The following is a 16,535-nucleotide window of genomic DNA, read 5'->3' as shown; positions in this document are numbered from 1 at the left end:
TCAATTGGATTCAGGTCTGGGGAACGAGCGGGCCAGTCCATAGCATCAATGCCTTCCTCTTGCAGGAACTGCTGACACACTCCAGCCACATGAGGTCTAGCATTGTCTTGCATTAGGAGGAACCCAGGGCCAACCGCACCAGCATATGGTCTCACAAGGGGTCTGAGGATCTCATCTCGGTACCTAATGGCAGTCAGGCTACCTCTGGCGAGCACATGGAGGGCTGTGCGGCCCCCCCAAAGAAATGACACCCCACACCATGACTGACCCACCGCCAAACTGGTCATGCTGGAGGATGTTGCAGGCAGCAGAACGTTCTCCACGGCATCTCCAGACTCTGTCACATCTGTCACGTGCTCAGTGTGAACCTGCTTTCATCTGTGAAGAGCACAGGGCGCCAGTGGCGAATTTGCCAATCTTGGTGTTCTCTGGCAAATGCCAAACGTCCTGCACGGTGTTGGGCTGTAAGCACAACCCCCACCTGTGGATGTCGGGCCCTCATACCACCCTCATGGAGTCTGTTTCTGACCATTTGAACAGACACATGCACATTTGTGGCCTGCTGGAGGTCATTTTGCAGGGCTCTGGCAGTGCTCCTCCTGCTCCTCCTTGCACAAAGGCGGAGGTAGCGGTCCTGCTGCTGGGTTGTTGCCCTCCTACGGCCTCCTCCACGTCTCCTGATGTACTGGCCTGTCTCCTGGTAGCGCCTCCATGCTCTGGACACTACGCTGACAGACACAGCAAACCTTCTTGCCACAGCTCGCATTGATGTGCCATCCTGGATGAGCTTGCACTACCTGAGCCACTTGTGTGGGTTGTAGACTCCGTCTCATGCTACCACTAGAGTGAAAGCACCGCCAGCATTCAAAAGTGACCAAAACATCAGCCAGGAAGCATAGGAACTGAGAAGTGGTCTGTGGTCCCCACCTGCAGAACCACTCCTTTATTGAGGGTGTCTTGCTAATTGCCTATAATTTCCACCTGTTGTCAATTCCATTTGCAAAACAGCATGCGAAATTTATTGTCAATCAGTATTGCTTCCTAAGTGGACAGTTTGATTTCACAGAAGTGTGATTGACTTGGAGTTACATTGTGTTGTTTAAGTGTTCCCTTTATTTTTTTGAGCAGTGTATATAATATAATAGACATGTGTAACGGTCGTCGTATGGAGTAGTCCAAGGCGCCGCTGGTTGAGTGCTCATATTTACTTTTATTGAACACTTACAAAACAAAACAAGAAAACGAACGAACGACAAACAGTCTTGCAGGCTACACACAGCAATGCAAAAACAACTTCCCACAAACGACAGGTGAAAAAGGGCTTCCTAAGTATGACTCCCAATCAGCAACAACGATGTACAGCTGTTCCTGATTGAGAGCCATACCCAGCCAACACAAAGAAATATACAACATAGAACATAGAAATACAAAACCAGAACAATACCCCAAAACCCCGGAACACATAAAACAAACACCCCTCTTACATAAGAACATATCCCAACAAACCCCGAACCACATAAAACAAACACCCCCTGCCACGTCCTGACCAAACTACAATAACAAATAACCCCTTTACTGGTCAGGACGTGACAATACCCCCCCCCCCCAAAGGTGCAGACCCCGGATGCACCTCACACAAAAAAAACAAAATAACCCCAAAACAAAAATGATCCCAAACTAAAGGGAGGGAAGGGAGGGTGGCCACCGTCACCGACGGTGCTTCTGCAACACCCCCCCTTCCCAATACTCCCCCCTATGGAGGTGGCTCAGGAGCGGGACGCAGACCCCGCTCCACCCCTGGCTCACCCCACTTACATAACATCTCTAGAACGAGGTCCCTCTCCATCGACCCCGGACTGGGGACCCTCACAACGGGTGACTCTGGCTGCGCCGGCTCCGGACTGTAGGGCGACTCTGGCTGCGCTGGCTCCGGACTGTAGGGCGACTCTGGCTGCGCCGGTTCCGGACTGTGGGCCGTCTCTGGCTGCACCGGCTCCAGACTGTAGGGCGACTCTGGCTGCGCTGGCTCCGGACTGTGGGCCGTCTCTGCAGGCTCCGGACTGTGGGCCGTCTCTGCAGGCTCCGGACTGTGGGCCGTCTCTGCAGGCTCCGGACTGTGGGTCACCTCTAGACGGGGCACTGTCGCCGGAAGCTCTGGACGGGGCACTGTCGCCGGACACTCTGGACGGGGCACTGTCGCCGGACACTCTGGAAGGGGCACTGTCGCCGGACACTCTGGAAGGGGCACTGTCGCCGGACACTCTGGAAGGGGCACTGTCGCCGGACACTCTGGAAGGGGCACTGTCGCCAGACACTCTGGAAGGGGCACTGTCGCCGGACACTCTGGACGGGGTACTGTCGTCGGAAGCTCTGGCTGGGGACTGCGCACTGAAAGCCTGATGCGTGGGGCTGGTAGTGGAGGTACCAGACTGGAGACACGCACCCCAAGGCTAGTGCGAGGAGCAGGAACAGGACGAGTTGGACTGGGCTGAGGCACTGGAGGCCTGGTGCGTGGTGCTGGCTTTAGAGACGCCAGCCTAGAGACACGCACCTCAGGGCTAGTACGAGGAGCAGGAACTGGATACACCGGGCCATGGGTAAGCACTGGAGGTCTGGAGCGCACCTCCTGCACAACCCGTCCTGGCTGGATGGTAATAGCAGCCCTGCACGAGCAGAGTGCTGGCACAGGGCGAACTGGGCTGTGCAGAGGCCTGATGGTTGACGTGCGTAGAGCAGGCGTAGGGTAGCCTGGGCCTAGGAGGCGCACCGGTGGCCAGATGCGCTGCGCAGGCATCCTCCATCCAGGCTGGATGCCCACTCTAGCACGGCACTTGCGAGGGGCTGGGACCGCTTGCACCGGACTGTGCGTGCGCAAGGGCGAGATCGTGCGCACTTCCGCATACTCCGGCGCTCTCCACTCCATATGCTCCCCATAATAAGCACGGGGAGTTGGCTTAGGGCTCACCCTTGGCCCAGCCAAACTCCCCGTGTGCCCCCCCCAAAAAAATTATTGGGGGTGCCTCTCGTGCTTCCCAATCGGCGCGTATAAAGCCTCATACCGGTGCCGCTCCGCCTTGGCTGCCTCTATCTCCTCCGGTGGGCGACGGTATTCACCAGCCTGGTGCCATGGTCCAGCCCCGTCCAGAATTTCCTCCCATGTCCATGATTTCTTGTAGTCCACATAGTTCCTGCTGCTCCTTCCCCCACTGCTTGGTCCGTTGGTGGTGGGAAGTTCTGTAACGGTCGTCGTATGGAGTAGACCAAGGTGCAGCGGGTTGAGTGCTCATATTTACTTTTATTGACCACTTACAAAACAAAACAAGAAAACGAACGAACGACAAACAGTCTTGCAGGCTACACACAGCAATGTAAAAACAACTTCCCACAAACGACAGGTGAAAAAGGGCTTCCTAAGTATGACTCCCAATCAGCAACAACGATGTACAGCTGTTCCTGATTGAGAGCCATACCCGGCCAACACAAAGAAATATACAACATAGAACATAGAAATACAAAACCAGAACAATACCCCAAAACCCCGGAACACATAAAACAAACACCCCTCTTACATAAGAACATATCCCAACAAACCCCGAACCACATAAAACAAACACCCCCTGCCACGTCCTGACCAAACTACAATAACAAATAACCCCTTTACTGGTCAGGACGTGACAACATGCCCATTTAAGTTGACAGTTAATGGTGGGTGGACTGGCAGTCATCTTTGTGGTAGTAATTAGAAGTTAAACATTAAATTACATTTAAATTACAATGGTTTACCAGCTAAATTGCAGTGGTCTGAAGGGATAAGGCTGTTCTATGAGTTATACTTCTATGATTGAAATGACACCCACCCTGTATTTAAAAGCATGTTGTCTCAACCAATGGCCGGCACAACACCAGAAAATCTGATCATGTGAAATAGGGTCTAAACTACAACATATGCATAAACGGAATATATATATATATAAAAATAAGAGTTTATGTGTTTTTAGATAATATATGTTAAAGGTTTATAAATGACTATTACAAAATCATTTTTTAAACAATCATAAAATAGTTTTACAACACTGTTTGTAAGCTTTTCAATTATATAAAACTCAACCGTTTATCTTTTCCAGTAATGAAGACATGGATTTTTCATGGTGGGGTATGCAGAATGGGTCAACTTTGAGCACATTTGTCTCCTGAATGTTTTGGTATTCAGGTCCAAAACATCACTTTCTAAAAACTTCTTCCATGGACAAACATGTATGGAAAGTTTTGTTTAATTCAAAAGGGATGCTTTCAAAAAGTGATTGAATTCAAATGGATTGAACCATGAGGAATGTTGGTCCAAAGTTGCATACCAGCTACTAGCTATATGTTAATATACTCCAGACCACTTGGCTGAGTCAAATATGTGATTTTATATAGGCTGCAGTGACATGCTATAGCCACTAGGTTACTCGGCCCACCACTGTGACTAGCCCCAAATATAAACATGTAATTGAGATTTATATTACACTGCGTGCTATCTGTTGTTTTTTCCAAATGTGTCAAGCAGCAACGTTTTATGAGTGGTTTTGGCACGGGTTCGCCTGATAAACTCCTATATTTAGTCTGGCCATGCAATCACGTGCCCATTTAGATTATACAGCATCTCATCCCTCGTAGGAGAGAGGGTCGTCTTCTAATTGTTAACCATAGTTATGATGATCATGATCATGCCACGACGGAAACATTCCCGTCTGCTTTGATTATTTATCGTCTTAAATTGGCCTGCAGTGCAGCGAGCGGGATGAATCGTGCAAAATTTACCACATCTGTGGAATAAACGGAACGAGATGTAGCCTGGCCATCTCGAGGAATTCAGAGCCACTGAGAAATAGTCGTTTTGGCGAAGTTCATGCTTAAACTGAAAATAGCCCGGAGAGACTCGCAGAGAGAGCAGTGGTAAGGTTTTACTCGGCAGACGTAAGAATCAGAACGGAATGAGATGAGCAACGGAAATCGGAGAGGTGTCATTATGATAAATAGATGAACAGAATTATTAAGAATAAACAGACTAGCCAACTTTCCTCTTGCCTACATCACCACTTTAAGCGACTGTGTGCTGATTCATTCTTTCTGAAAACAAAACATTGCCTACTGTAGCCTATGAAACGTTACATAGGATATAACCTAACATTGTGAAACACCGTAACAGTGACATAAAATGATCCACCTCTCAAAGAATGGCAACTGAAATTGCAAAGGGTAGGGGTGCGTGATCACTTTTGGAAACAGTGTAGGTGTTGTGTATGCAGTGTTGCCCCCCGCACCCGCTGCCTGTAGGTTGGCTGTATACCCACCCACCTCCCAGCCCGCTGCCTGTAGGTTGGCTGTATACCCACCTCCCAGCCCGCTGCCTGTAGGTTGGCTGTACCCACCTCCCAGCCCGCTGCCTGTAGGTTGGCTGTACCCACCTCCCAGCCCGCTGACTGTAGGTTGGCTGTACCCACCTCCCAGCCCGCTGCCTGTAGGTTGACTGTATACCCACCTCCCGGCCCGCTGCCTGTAGGTTGGCTGTACCCACCTCCCAGCCCGCTGCCTGTAGGTTGGCTGTACCCACCTCCCGGCCCACTGCCTGTAGGTTGACTGTACCCACCTCCCAGCCCACTGCCTGTAGGTTGGCTGTACCCACCTCCCAGCCCGCTGCCTGTAGGTTGGCTGAACCCACCACACTTTGGAATCTCCTTCTGAATCAGGCTGTCCAAAACCTGCCCATGCTGCAAACACACCCTCAGTCTAGGCCAGTCAGCGAACACACCTTCGGCCTAGGCCAATCAGCGCAGAGCAGGACACCGCAGGATGGTAATGGTGCGTGTCACCGCACGCGGGAGCAAACTGGCCTGCGGATGGTAGGCTACAATCAGCCATGTATTTTGCTGTTCTCAGATCCCAAAATATGTCTTAGGAAAGACAGACTGCGCATATGTCCAGAATGTGTCATTCATAAGCATATTCACAATGATTACATATATGTACCCTACCCTATCATTATTCTGTTCTACAGTGACATAACGCTTTTAGTTTTAAACCCAATGCATGGGCATGAGTCAGACCCATATACCCTCTGGGCACAGACATCAAATCAACGTATATTCCACGTTGGTTCAACGTAATTTAATGGAAATGACTTGGAAACAAAAGATTCAACCACTATGTGCCCAGGAGGAAGCTACATGTATAATATGGGGAGGAGACATTGGTTGTGCGTGTGCCGAATGATTATGTAATGATGCTAGTTAACATAGGCCTATATCAAGCTGATGTCACATTCTCAGCCATGGTTGCCCAGTTAGCTCTTTGAATGGAATCCACTGTTTTACAATGCTGAGTCTGAGTCACTACCTCAGTGGTGAAAGAAGCCAACCTGATTTCTCAGAGACCTTGACCCCCTTCAGCCAACTTCTAGACCCATCAAGTGGTCTCTGTATCAACAGGAGAAAGATTATATTTTAATATTAGTTGTTGAGATGAGGAGTTTGCAGGTTGTTGCTGTTAGCATATTTGAACAATTTTATTGCAATATTAATTGTTGAGATTTTTCCCATTTTTTTTTTATTGAACCTTTGTTTAACTAGGCAAGTCAGATAAGAACAAATTATTATTTACAATGACAGCGTACCCCAGCCAAACCCTAACCCGCACAACGCTGGGCCAATTATGAGCCTCCTTATGGGACTCCCAATCACATCCGGTTGTGATACAGTCTGGAATCAAACCAGGGTCTGTAGTGACACCTCTAGCACTGAAATGCAGTGTCTTAGACCACTGCGCCACTCGGGAGAATGGAGGTTGTAAAGTCGTCGCTGTATGAATAGGAGAATGATTATATTCTCAGCTCATCTCTCTTTTTTCATTGCTCCGTGTTGTTGGATGTCAGTTACATGCTGGCTCCCTGTTTAGAATTTGAATCACCATTAGCTTTCAGTTCTATGCCTTTACGGGGCCTTCTCTGACCCAGTCTTGCTGTCAGCATTCTGTTTTTTCTGATAATCCATAGTGGTAGGCTTAGGGCTACTTTATGCATACACTTTAAAACCTACACTACCGTTCAAAAGTTTGGGGTCACTTAGAAATGTCCTTGTTTTTGAAAGAAAAGCATGTTTTTTGTCCTTTAAAATCACATCAAATTGATCAGAAATACCGTACAGTGTAGACATTGTTAATGTTGTAAATGAAACGGCTGAAAATAGCTGGAAACGGCAGATTTTTAATGGAATATCTACATAGGCCCATTATCAGCAACCATCCCTCCTGTGTTCCAATGGCACGTTGTGTTAGCTAATCCAAGTTTATCAATTTAGCTAATCCAAGTTTATCATTTTAAAAGGCTAATTGATCATTAGAAAACCCTTTTGCAATTATGTTAGCACAGCTGAAAACTGTTGTTCTGATTAAAGAAGCAATAAAACTGGCCTTCTTTAGACTAGTTGAGTATCTGGAGCATCAGCATTTGTGGGTTCGATTACAGGCTCAAAATGGCCAGAAATAAAGAACTTTCTTCTGAAACTCGTCAGTCTATTCTTTTTCTGAGAAATTAAGTTTCCATGCAAGACTTTACCAAAAAACTGAAGATCTCGTACAATGCTGTGTACTACTTCCTTCACAGAACAGCGCAAACTGGCTCTAACAAGAATAGAAAGAGGAGTGGGAGGCCCCGGTGCACAACTGAGCAAGAGGACAAGTACATTAGAGTGTCTAATTTGAGTAACAGACTCCTCACAAGTCCTCAACTGGCAGCTTCATTAAATAGTACCTGCAAAACACCATTCTCAATGTCAACAGTGAAGAAATGCTGGCCTTCTAGGCAGAGTTGCACCGAAAAAGCCATATCTCAAACTGGCCAATAAAAAGAAAAGATTAAGATTGCAAAAGAACACAGACACTGGACAGAGGAACTCTGCCTAGAAAGCCAGCAACCCAGAGTCGCCTCTTCAAAATGTGATGTTTATCCCCCCTGGAAAAACGTAGCATACTGTAGTCTACTCGTTAGATCTTGTTGTGTGGATAGCCACGCCTGCATCACCAGATGCATCATTTACACCTTAGTTGGGGAGGATGGGCTCGTGGTAATGACTGGAGCGCAATCAGTGGAATGGTATCAAATACATCAAACACATGGTTTCCATGGTTTCCATGTGTTTGATGCCATTCCATTAACTGCATTCCAGACATTATTATGAGCTGTCCTCCCCTCAGCAGCCTCCTGATGTACACTATGTTCAGAGCAGAGTTGCGTGGCTGTCTGTGTCAGCTACTTAAAGATCTTAAGACCATGCAACGTTATCGTCGGCTTTCATTCCGAACACATTGCATTACCGTTAAATGTTCTCACATGCAGAGCAGATGCCTCTCACGGTTTAGCGGTTGGTTTCGTGTCACTGAGAGTGGTCTGTCTGTCTCTGTGCCATTTCAATAGCACACAAATCTCATTTATCGTGTGTATGTCGCTCATTTTGACGTGGCCCCATTTGCAGTGACACAGTCCAGAAAGTGGAGAAGAATGCTTTGAGTACAGTAACGCTGATGAGCTGTGACTGGTGGTTTGTGTGTGTGTGTGTGTGTGTGTGTGTGTGTGTGTGTGTGTGTGTGTGTGTGTGTGTGTGTGTGTGTGTGTGTGTGTGTGTGTGTGTGTGTGTGTGTGTGTGTGTGTGTGTGTGTGTGTGTGTGTGTGTGTGTGTGTGTGTGTGATGTGTTGTATAAGGGTCTGGAAACGGAAAACAGCCATGCGGTATGGGTCAAACCCCCATCATGAAACCACACCATGGGGAGCAGTCTGTGTGTGTGTGTGTGTGTGTGCGTGTGTGTGTGTGTGTGTGTGTGTGTGTGTGTGTGTGTGTGTGTGTGTGTGTGTGTGTGTGTGTGTGTGTGTGTGTGTGTGTGTGTGTGTGTGTGTGTGTGTGTGTAGGTAGGTAGGGTGTGTGTGTGCGTGTGTTTCGACTTTTAATGTCACATGCACAAGTACAGTGAAATGCCTTGCAAACTCCAAACCCAACAATGCAGTAATCAATATCAATGTAGTACTAAAAATAACATAAGGTAGAACAAAAACACATGAGAAATAGAAAAAAGAAGAACATGAGAAAGTAAGAAGCTGTATACAGGGTCAGTTCCAGTACCATATTTCCAATGTGCAGGGATACTGGAGTGATAGAGGTAGATATTCATAGGGTAAAGGTGACTAGGCATCAGAATAAATGATACATGAGTACAGTAGCATATATGATGATTGGAAAGGGGGATACCTAGTCAGTTGTACAACTGAATGCCTTCAACTGAAATGTGCCTTCTGCATTTAACCCAACCCCTCTGAATCAGAGAGGTATAGGGGGCTGCCTTAATGGTCATCCACAGCGCCTGGGGTTAACTGCCTTGCTCAGGGGCAGAATGACAGATTTTCACCTTGTCAGCTCGGGGATTCAATCCAGCAACCTTTCGGTTACTGGCCCAATGCTCTAACCACTAGGCTACCTGCCGTCCGTATGTGAGAATGTGTGCATGCGTGTGTCTAGAGTCAGTATAAATGTGTGTGCATGTTATGTGTGTATGAGAAAATGAAGTGAGTGTGTGTGTGTGTGTGTGTGTTGGAGTGTCATTGTGCTTGAGAGTCCTGTGAGTGTGCATAGAGACAGTGCGAAAATACATGGGTCAACACAGAGTCTGTGTTGCCATTTTGTTAGCTATTTAGCAGTCTTATGGCTGGTGGATAGAAGCTGTTCAGGAGCCTGTTGGTGTTAGACTTGATGCACCATGCAGAAGCAAAGAGTCTATGGCTTGGGTGGTTGGAGTCTTTAACAATTTTTCGGGCCTTCCTTTCACACCGCCTGATATTGTTAAACTGGGCTATCCGCACCACCCTCTGTAGCGCCTCATGATCGAGGGCGGTGCTGTTGTCATACCAAGCAGTGATGCAGCGAGTCAAGGTGCTCTCAGTGGTGCAGCTGTAGAACTTTTTGAGGATTTGAGGGCCCATGCCAAACCTTTTCAGCCTCCTGAGTGGGAAGAGGTGCTGTCGTGTCTTCTTCACGACCATGTGCGTGTGAGTGGACCATTTTAAGTCCTTAGTATTTTGGACACCGGGTAACTTTAAGCTCTCGACCCTCTCCACTGCAGCCCCGTCGATGTGGCTGGAATACCATCCGAATGTTGACCTGATTAAATTAAAGACCTAACTCACGTCAGCCTTAGACAGTGATATCACCAAGTCCTCTGGGTCGGTTTAGGAATCTCACCGCTGCACAATGTTATTGTCGAAATGCATTGAGTTCATCTGGTGGAGTGGAATGGTTTTGCAGATCACAGCTGGGTCTTCCTTTGTAATCCGTAATGGACTGTAGCCCCTGCCACATGCGGCGGGCATTAGAGCCTGTGTAATATGATTCCACCTTATTCCTATATTATCCCTTTGCTCGATTGATGACTCTGCGGAGGTCGTAATGGGACATCTTGTTCCTATCCTCAGCTGTAGCCTCATGGTTGTCTGTGATAGCCCTGTGTGCGGTAGCCCTGTGTGCGGTAGCCCTGTGTGCGGTAGCCCTGTCCTTTATCTTAGTGTCAACCTTAGGGTTAATCCAGGGCTTTTGATTTGGGAAGCAGTGAACCTTCACGGTGGGGACAACTTCACCAATGCATTTCCTAATGAAGCCGGTGACGGAGGTGGTTAGCTCATTGATGTTATCAGCGGAATCTCAGAACATATTCCAATCAGCGCTAGCAAAGCAGTCCTGTAGCATAATCTCTGATTCTGATGACCATTTCTCAATTGAGAAAGTCACGGGTACTTCCTGTTTCAGCTTCTGCATGTAAACAGGAAGCAGGAGTATGGAGCCATGATCTGATTTGCCGAATGGGGGACAAGGGAGGGCGTTGTATGCTTGCTTGTGGATAGACTAACAGTTGTCGAGGGCATTATCGCCCCTAGTGGCCAAGGAGACTTGTTAATGGATGTTGGGCATCACCTGTCTTTGCTTTGCTAAAGATTGATGTTAAAAAAATATTAGGGGCTGATTCACTTAAACCCTTCTGACTGCAGCTTTCTGAACCATTTATCTAGATGTTTTACTTGACAATTGTTTCTGGAAAGCCCTACATAAAAGAGGATATCCTTCTGACTTCGTTAACTACCGTCCAATCTTCAAACTATATTGCCTTTCCAAAGTTTTAGAATCCCTGGCCAACTGTCAGCTAAGTACTTTATTTTTTATTTTTTTACTTCTCACTCTATTCCTAATGTGCACCAGTCTGGTTTTAGAGCTGGACATAGCACCATTTCAGCTGCTATGCTTGTTTTAAATGTTTTAAATTGCTTCCTGTTTGGCCCTGTCCGGGGGTATCATCGGATGGGGCCACAGTGTCTCCTGACCCCTCCTGTCTCAGCCTCCAGTATTTATGCTGCAGTAGTTTATGTGTCGGGGGGCTAGGGTCAGTCTGTTATATCTGGAGTATTTCTCCTGTCTTATCCGGTGTCCTGTGTGAATTTAAGTATGCTTTCTCTAATTCTCTCTTTCTTTCTTTCTTTCTTTCTTTCTTTCTTTCTTTCTTTCTTTCTTTCTTTCTTTCTTTCTTTCTTTCTTTCTTTCTTTCTTTCTCTCTCTCTCGGAGGACCTGAGCCCTAGGACCATGCCTCAGGACTACCTGACATGATGACTCCTTGCTGTCCCCAGTCCACCTGGCCGTGCTGCTGCTCCAGTTTCAACTGTTCTGCCTGTGGCTATGGAACCCTGACCTGTTCACCAGACGTGCTACCTGTCCCAGACCTGCTGTTTTCAACTCTCTGGAGACAGCAGGAGTGGTAGAGATACTCTGAATGATCGGCTATGAAAAGCCAACTGACATTTACTCTTGAGGTGGTGACTTGTTGCACCCTCGACAACTACTGTGATTATTATTATTTGACCATGCTGGTCATTTATGAACATTTGAACATCTTGGCCATGTTCTGTTATAATCTCCACCCGGCACAGCCAGAAGAGGACTGGCCACCCCTCATAGCCTGGTTCCTCTCTAGGTTTCTTCATAGGTTTTGGCCTTTGTAGGGAGTTTTTCCTAGCCACCGTGCTTCTACACCTGTATTGCTTGCTGTTTGGGGTTTTAGGCTGGGTTTCTGTACAGCACTTTGAGATATCAGCTGATGTAAGAAGGGCTATATAAATACATTTGATTTGATTTGATTTAAGAGCATAAAAATCATTTTGCTGCCTTATTTATTGACATTTTCAACGACACTGTTATGTATGTCACTGCCCTAACTGTTGACCAGGCTGTTAGAGCTGCAATGTGACTTTGTTTCCTTACAGAACGCCCTGGTTGGTTTAAAACTGGTACTTAATGTGACCAAGACTAGCTACATTACATGACTAAAAGTATGTGGACACCTGCTTGTCGAACATCTCATTCCAAAATCATTGGCATTAATATGGAGTTGGTCCCCCTTTGCTGCTATAACAGCCTCCAGTCTTCTGGGAAGGTGTTCCCCCAGATGTTGGAACATTGCTGTGGGGACTTGCTTCCATTCAGCCACAAGAGCATTAGTGAGGTCGGTCACTGATGTTAGGCGATTAGGCCTGGCTCACAGTCTGCGTTCTAATTCATCCCAAAGGTGTTCGATGGGATTGAGGTCAGGGCACTGTGCAGGCCAGTCATATTCTTCCACACCAATCTCAACAAACCATTTCTGGATGGCACGCGGGCATTGCCATGCTGAAACAGGAAAGGGCCTTACCCGAACTGTTGCCTCAAAGTTGGAACGACAGAATTGTCTAGAATGTCATTGTATGCTGTAGTGTTAAGATTTCCCTTCAATGGAACTAAGGGGCCTAGCCTGAACCGTGAAAAACAGGCCCAGACCATTATTCCTCCTCCACCAAACTTTACAGTTCGCTCTATGCATTGGGGCAGGTATTCTTCTAGCAGTGGTGTTGAAATTGTGGTGTTGAGGAGATGTTGAGGTTGTGGTGTTGAAATTGTGGTGTTGAGGTGATTTTGAGGTTGTGGTGTTGAAATGGTGGTGTTGAGGTTGAGGTTATGATGTTGAGGTTGTGGTGTTGAGGTTGTGGTGTTGAGGTTGTGGTGTTGAGGTTGAGGTTGTGGTGTTGAGGTTGTGGTGTTGAGGTTGTGGTGTTGAGGTTGAGGTTGTGATGTTGAGGTTGTGATGTTGAGGTTGTGGTGTTGAGGTTGTGGTGTTGAGGTTGAGGATGTGATGTTGAGGTTGTGGTGTTGAGGTTGTGGTGTTGAGGTTGTGGTGTTGAGGTTGTGGTGTTGCGGTGATTTTGAGGTTGTGGTGTTGAAATTGTGGTGTTGAGGTGATGTTGAGGTTGTGGTGTTGAGGTTGTGGTGTTGAGGTTGTGGTGTTGAGGTTGTGGTGTTGAGTTGATTTTGAGGTTGTGGTGTTGAAATTGTGGTGTTGAGGTGATGTTGAGGTTGTGGTGTTGAGGTTGAGGTTGTGATGTTGAGGTTGTGGTGTTGAAATTGTGGTGTTGAGGTTGTGGTGTTGAGGTTGTGGGGTTGCAATTGTGGTGTTGAGCTTGTGGTGTTGAGGTTGTGGTGTTGAAATTGTGGTGTTGAGGTTGTGGTGTTGAGGTTGTGGTGTTGAGGTTGTGCTGTTGAGGTTGTGGTGTTGAAATTGTGGTGTTGAGGTTGTGGTGTTGAAATTGTGGTGTTGAAATTGTGGTGTTGAGGTTGTGGTGTTGAGGTTGTGGTGTTGAGGTTGAGGTTGTGATGTTGAGGTTGTGGTGTTGAGGTTGTGGTGTTGAGGTTGAGGTTGTGATGTTGAGGTTGTGGTGTTGAGGTTGTGGTGGTGAGGTTGAGGTTGTGGTGTTGAGGTTGTGGTGTTGAGGTTGTGGTGTTGAAATTGTGGTGTTGAGGTTGTGGTGTTGAGGTTGTGGTGTTGAAATTGTGGTGTTGAGGTTGTGGTGTTGAAATTGTGGTGTTGAGGTTGTGGTGTTGAGGTTGTGGTGTTTAGGTTGTGGTGTTGAGGTTGTGGTATTTTTATTCTTCTTGTTTTATTTGTAATGTCATTTTTTCCCCCTTCCTGGTTGTGATAAAGTGTTTGTACTCAGGGCCTCATTGTGATGAGACACTGGTCTCAATTTGGCTACCCTGAATAAATAAAAGTGAATTATAATACATAAATAAAAATGTAAATGTGGAATTAAAATCCCCGGCAACAAAAGATAAGCGGCCTCCGGGCGCAAATTTTCCTGCTTGTTTATAGCCTCGTACAGTTCGTTAAGTGCCAGCTTGTTATTCTTCTTGTCCTGAGGTGGAATGCGTACAACAGTCACGATAACAGCTGAAAACTCCCTTGGGAGGTAGAAGGGTCTGCATTTGACCATCAGGTATTCCAAGACGGGTGAACAATGGGTTGAGACTTCCACAGAGGCAAACCCCTCCCTCTCTCAATTTTCCTGACTCCACTGTCCTGTCCGCTCGGTGGATGGAGAATCCATGGGGGGTATTATGGTTCAGAAGAGCAGAGAATATTGCAGTTACGAGAGTCCTGTAGCAAATCCGCGATCGGAGGTCATCTATCTTATTATCAAGTCATTGGCCAATAGAATAGAGGAAAGCGTTCTCCCTTCGCCTTAATCTCTCCAGGGTCTCCCATCTCTTGCCTCTGTAATGCCGGCCTTTCCTCTTGGATACCCTGAAAATTGGGTTGGAATTACAGAAAGAGCCTAGGGAAGATCAGTCAAAGTTGATGCCAGAAATAAGGTAAGTAATTGCCAAACTGATGTTCAAATGTTCTTGTCGGTTATGAAAAATGATAGTGGATACATTTAGTAAAAATAAAGTAAAATAAATGCCAAAAGATTCACGAAATGGCAAAGTTGATTCAGAGCTCGCCAAACGGTGGCCATCTTTGTGTGTTTGCCTGTGTTATGCTAGGACAGGGAAGCTTTAAGATGGTGACATGGAGATGTTTTGTTTTGTCACTCCAAGTTTAATAAAGGCGTATGCATTTTACAGCACTTTGATGGCTTTTCTTATAGTAACAACACAGGTATTAACTAGGTGAACTCCGGTCATAAGGCCTTACTAGGGCTGCAGAATTCCAGCAAATTTCCCAAATTCCCTGGTTTTCCTGAAATCCAGGTTGGAACATTCCCGGAATGGGGAGAGAATAAACAGTCCTTCTTGGGTCCTTCAACCAGGATTTCTGGAAAACCTAGGAGTTTTGGGAAAGTTACCGGAGTTTTGCAACCCTTTACTTGAGAGAAGTCCCCAAAATATATCAGGAATGGGGACACAAAAGAAGGGCTACACCAGAGTCTTCGAGGAAGCTGAGGATGATAGCTGTGTGTCTTCATATGCAAGTGCTTGTAGAGAGGTGGAACAGGCTATTGAGCTTATCTCTCTCTCTCTCTTTATGTATTGCTCTCTTTCTCTCTCTCTCTCCCTCTCTCTCTCTCTCTCTCTCTCTCTCTCTATGTATTGCTCTCGTTCTTTCTTTCTTTCTCTCTGTCTCTCTCTCTCTCTCTCTCTCTCTCTCTCTGTCTCTCTCTCTCTCTCTCTCTCTCTGTATCGCTCTTTCTCTCTCTCTCTCTCTCTACGTATTGCTCTCTTTCTCTCTCTATGTATTGCTCTCTTTCTCTCTTTCTCTTTCTCTAGGTATCTCTCTCTCTCTCTCTCTCTCTCTCTCTCTCTCTCTCTCTCTCTCTCTCTCTCTCTCTCTCTCTCTCTCTCTCTCTCTCTCTCTCTCTCTCTCTCTCTCTCTCTCTCTCTCTCTCTCTCTCTATATATATATATATATATATATATAAATATATAGGACACGTTTGTCTCTCTCTCTATATATATATATATACAGTTGAAGTCGTAAGTCTACATACACTTAGGTTGGAGTCATTTAAACTCATTTTTCAACCACTTCACAAATTTCTTGCTAACAAACTATAGTTTTAGCAAGTCAGTTAGGACATGTACTTTGTGCACGACACAAGTAATTTTTCCAACAATTGTTTACAGACAGATTATTTCACTTATAATTCACTGTATCACAATTCCAGTGGGTCAGAAGTTTACATACACTAAGTTGACTGTGCCTTTAAACAGCTTGGAAAATTCCAGAAAATGATGGCATGGCTTTAGTAGATTCTGATAGGCTAATTGACATAATTTGCGTCAATTGGAGGTGAACCTATGGATGTATTTCAAGGCCTACCTTCAAGCTCAGTGCCTCTTTGCTTGACATCATGGGAAAATCAAAAGAAATCAGCCAAGACCTCAGAAAACAAATTGTAGACCTCCACAAGTCTTGTTCATCCTTGGGAGCAATTTCCAAATGCCTGAAGGTACCACATTCATCTGTACAAACAATAGTACACAAGCATAAACACCATGGGACCATGCAGCAGTCATATCACTCAGGAAGGAGACGCATTCTGTCTCCTAGAGATGAAAGTACTTTGGTGCGAAAAGTGCAAACAATCCCAGAACAACAGCAAAGGACCTTGTGAAGATGCTGGAGGAAACAGGTACAAAAGTATCTATATCCACAGTAA

Source organism: Salmo salar, chromosome ssa05 (genome assembly GCF_905237065.1).
Source record: "Salmo salar chromosome ssa05, Ssal_v3.1, whole genome shotgun sequence".
NCBI lineage: Eukaryota > Metazoa > Chordata > Actinopteri > Salmoniformes > Salmonidae > Salmo > Salmo salar.
The sequence above is the reverse complement of the archived record's forward strand: the minus strand, read 5'-3'. Positions refer to the sequence as shown.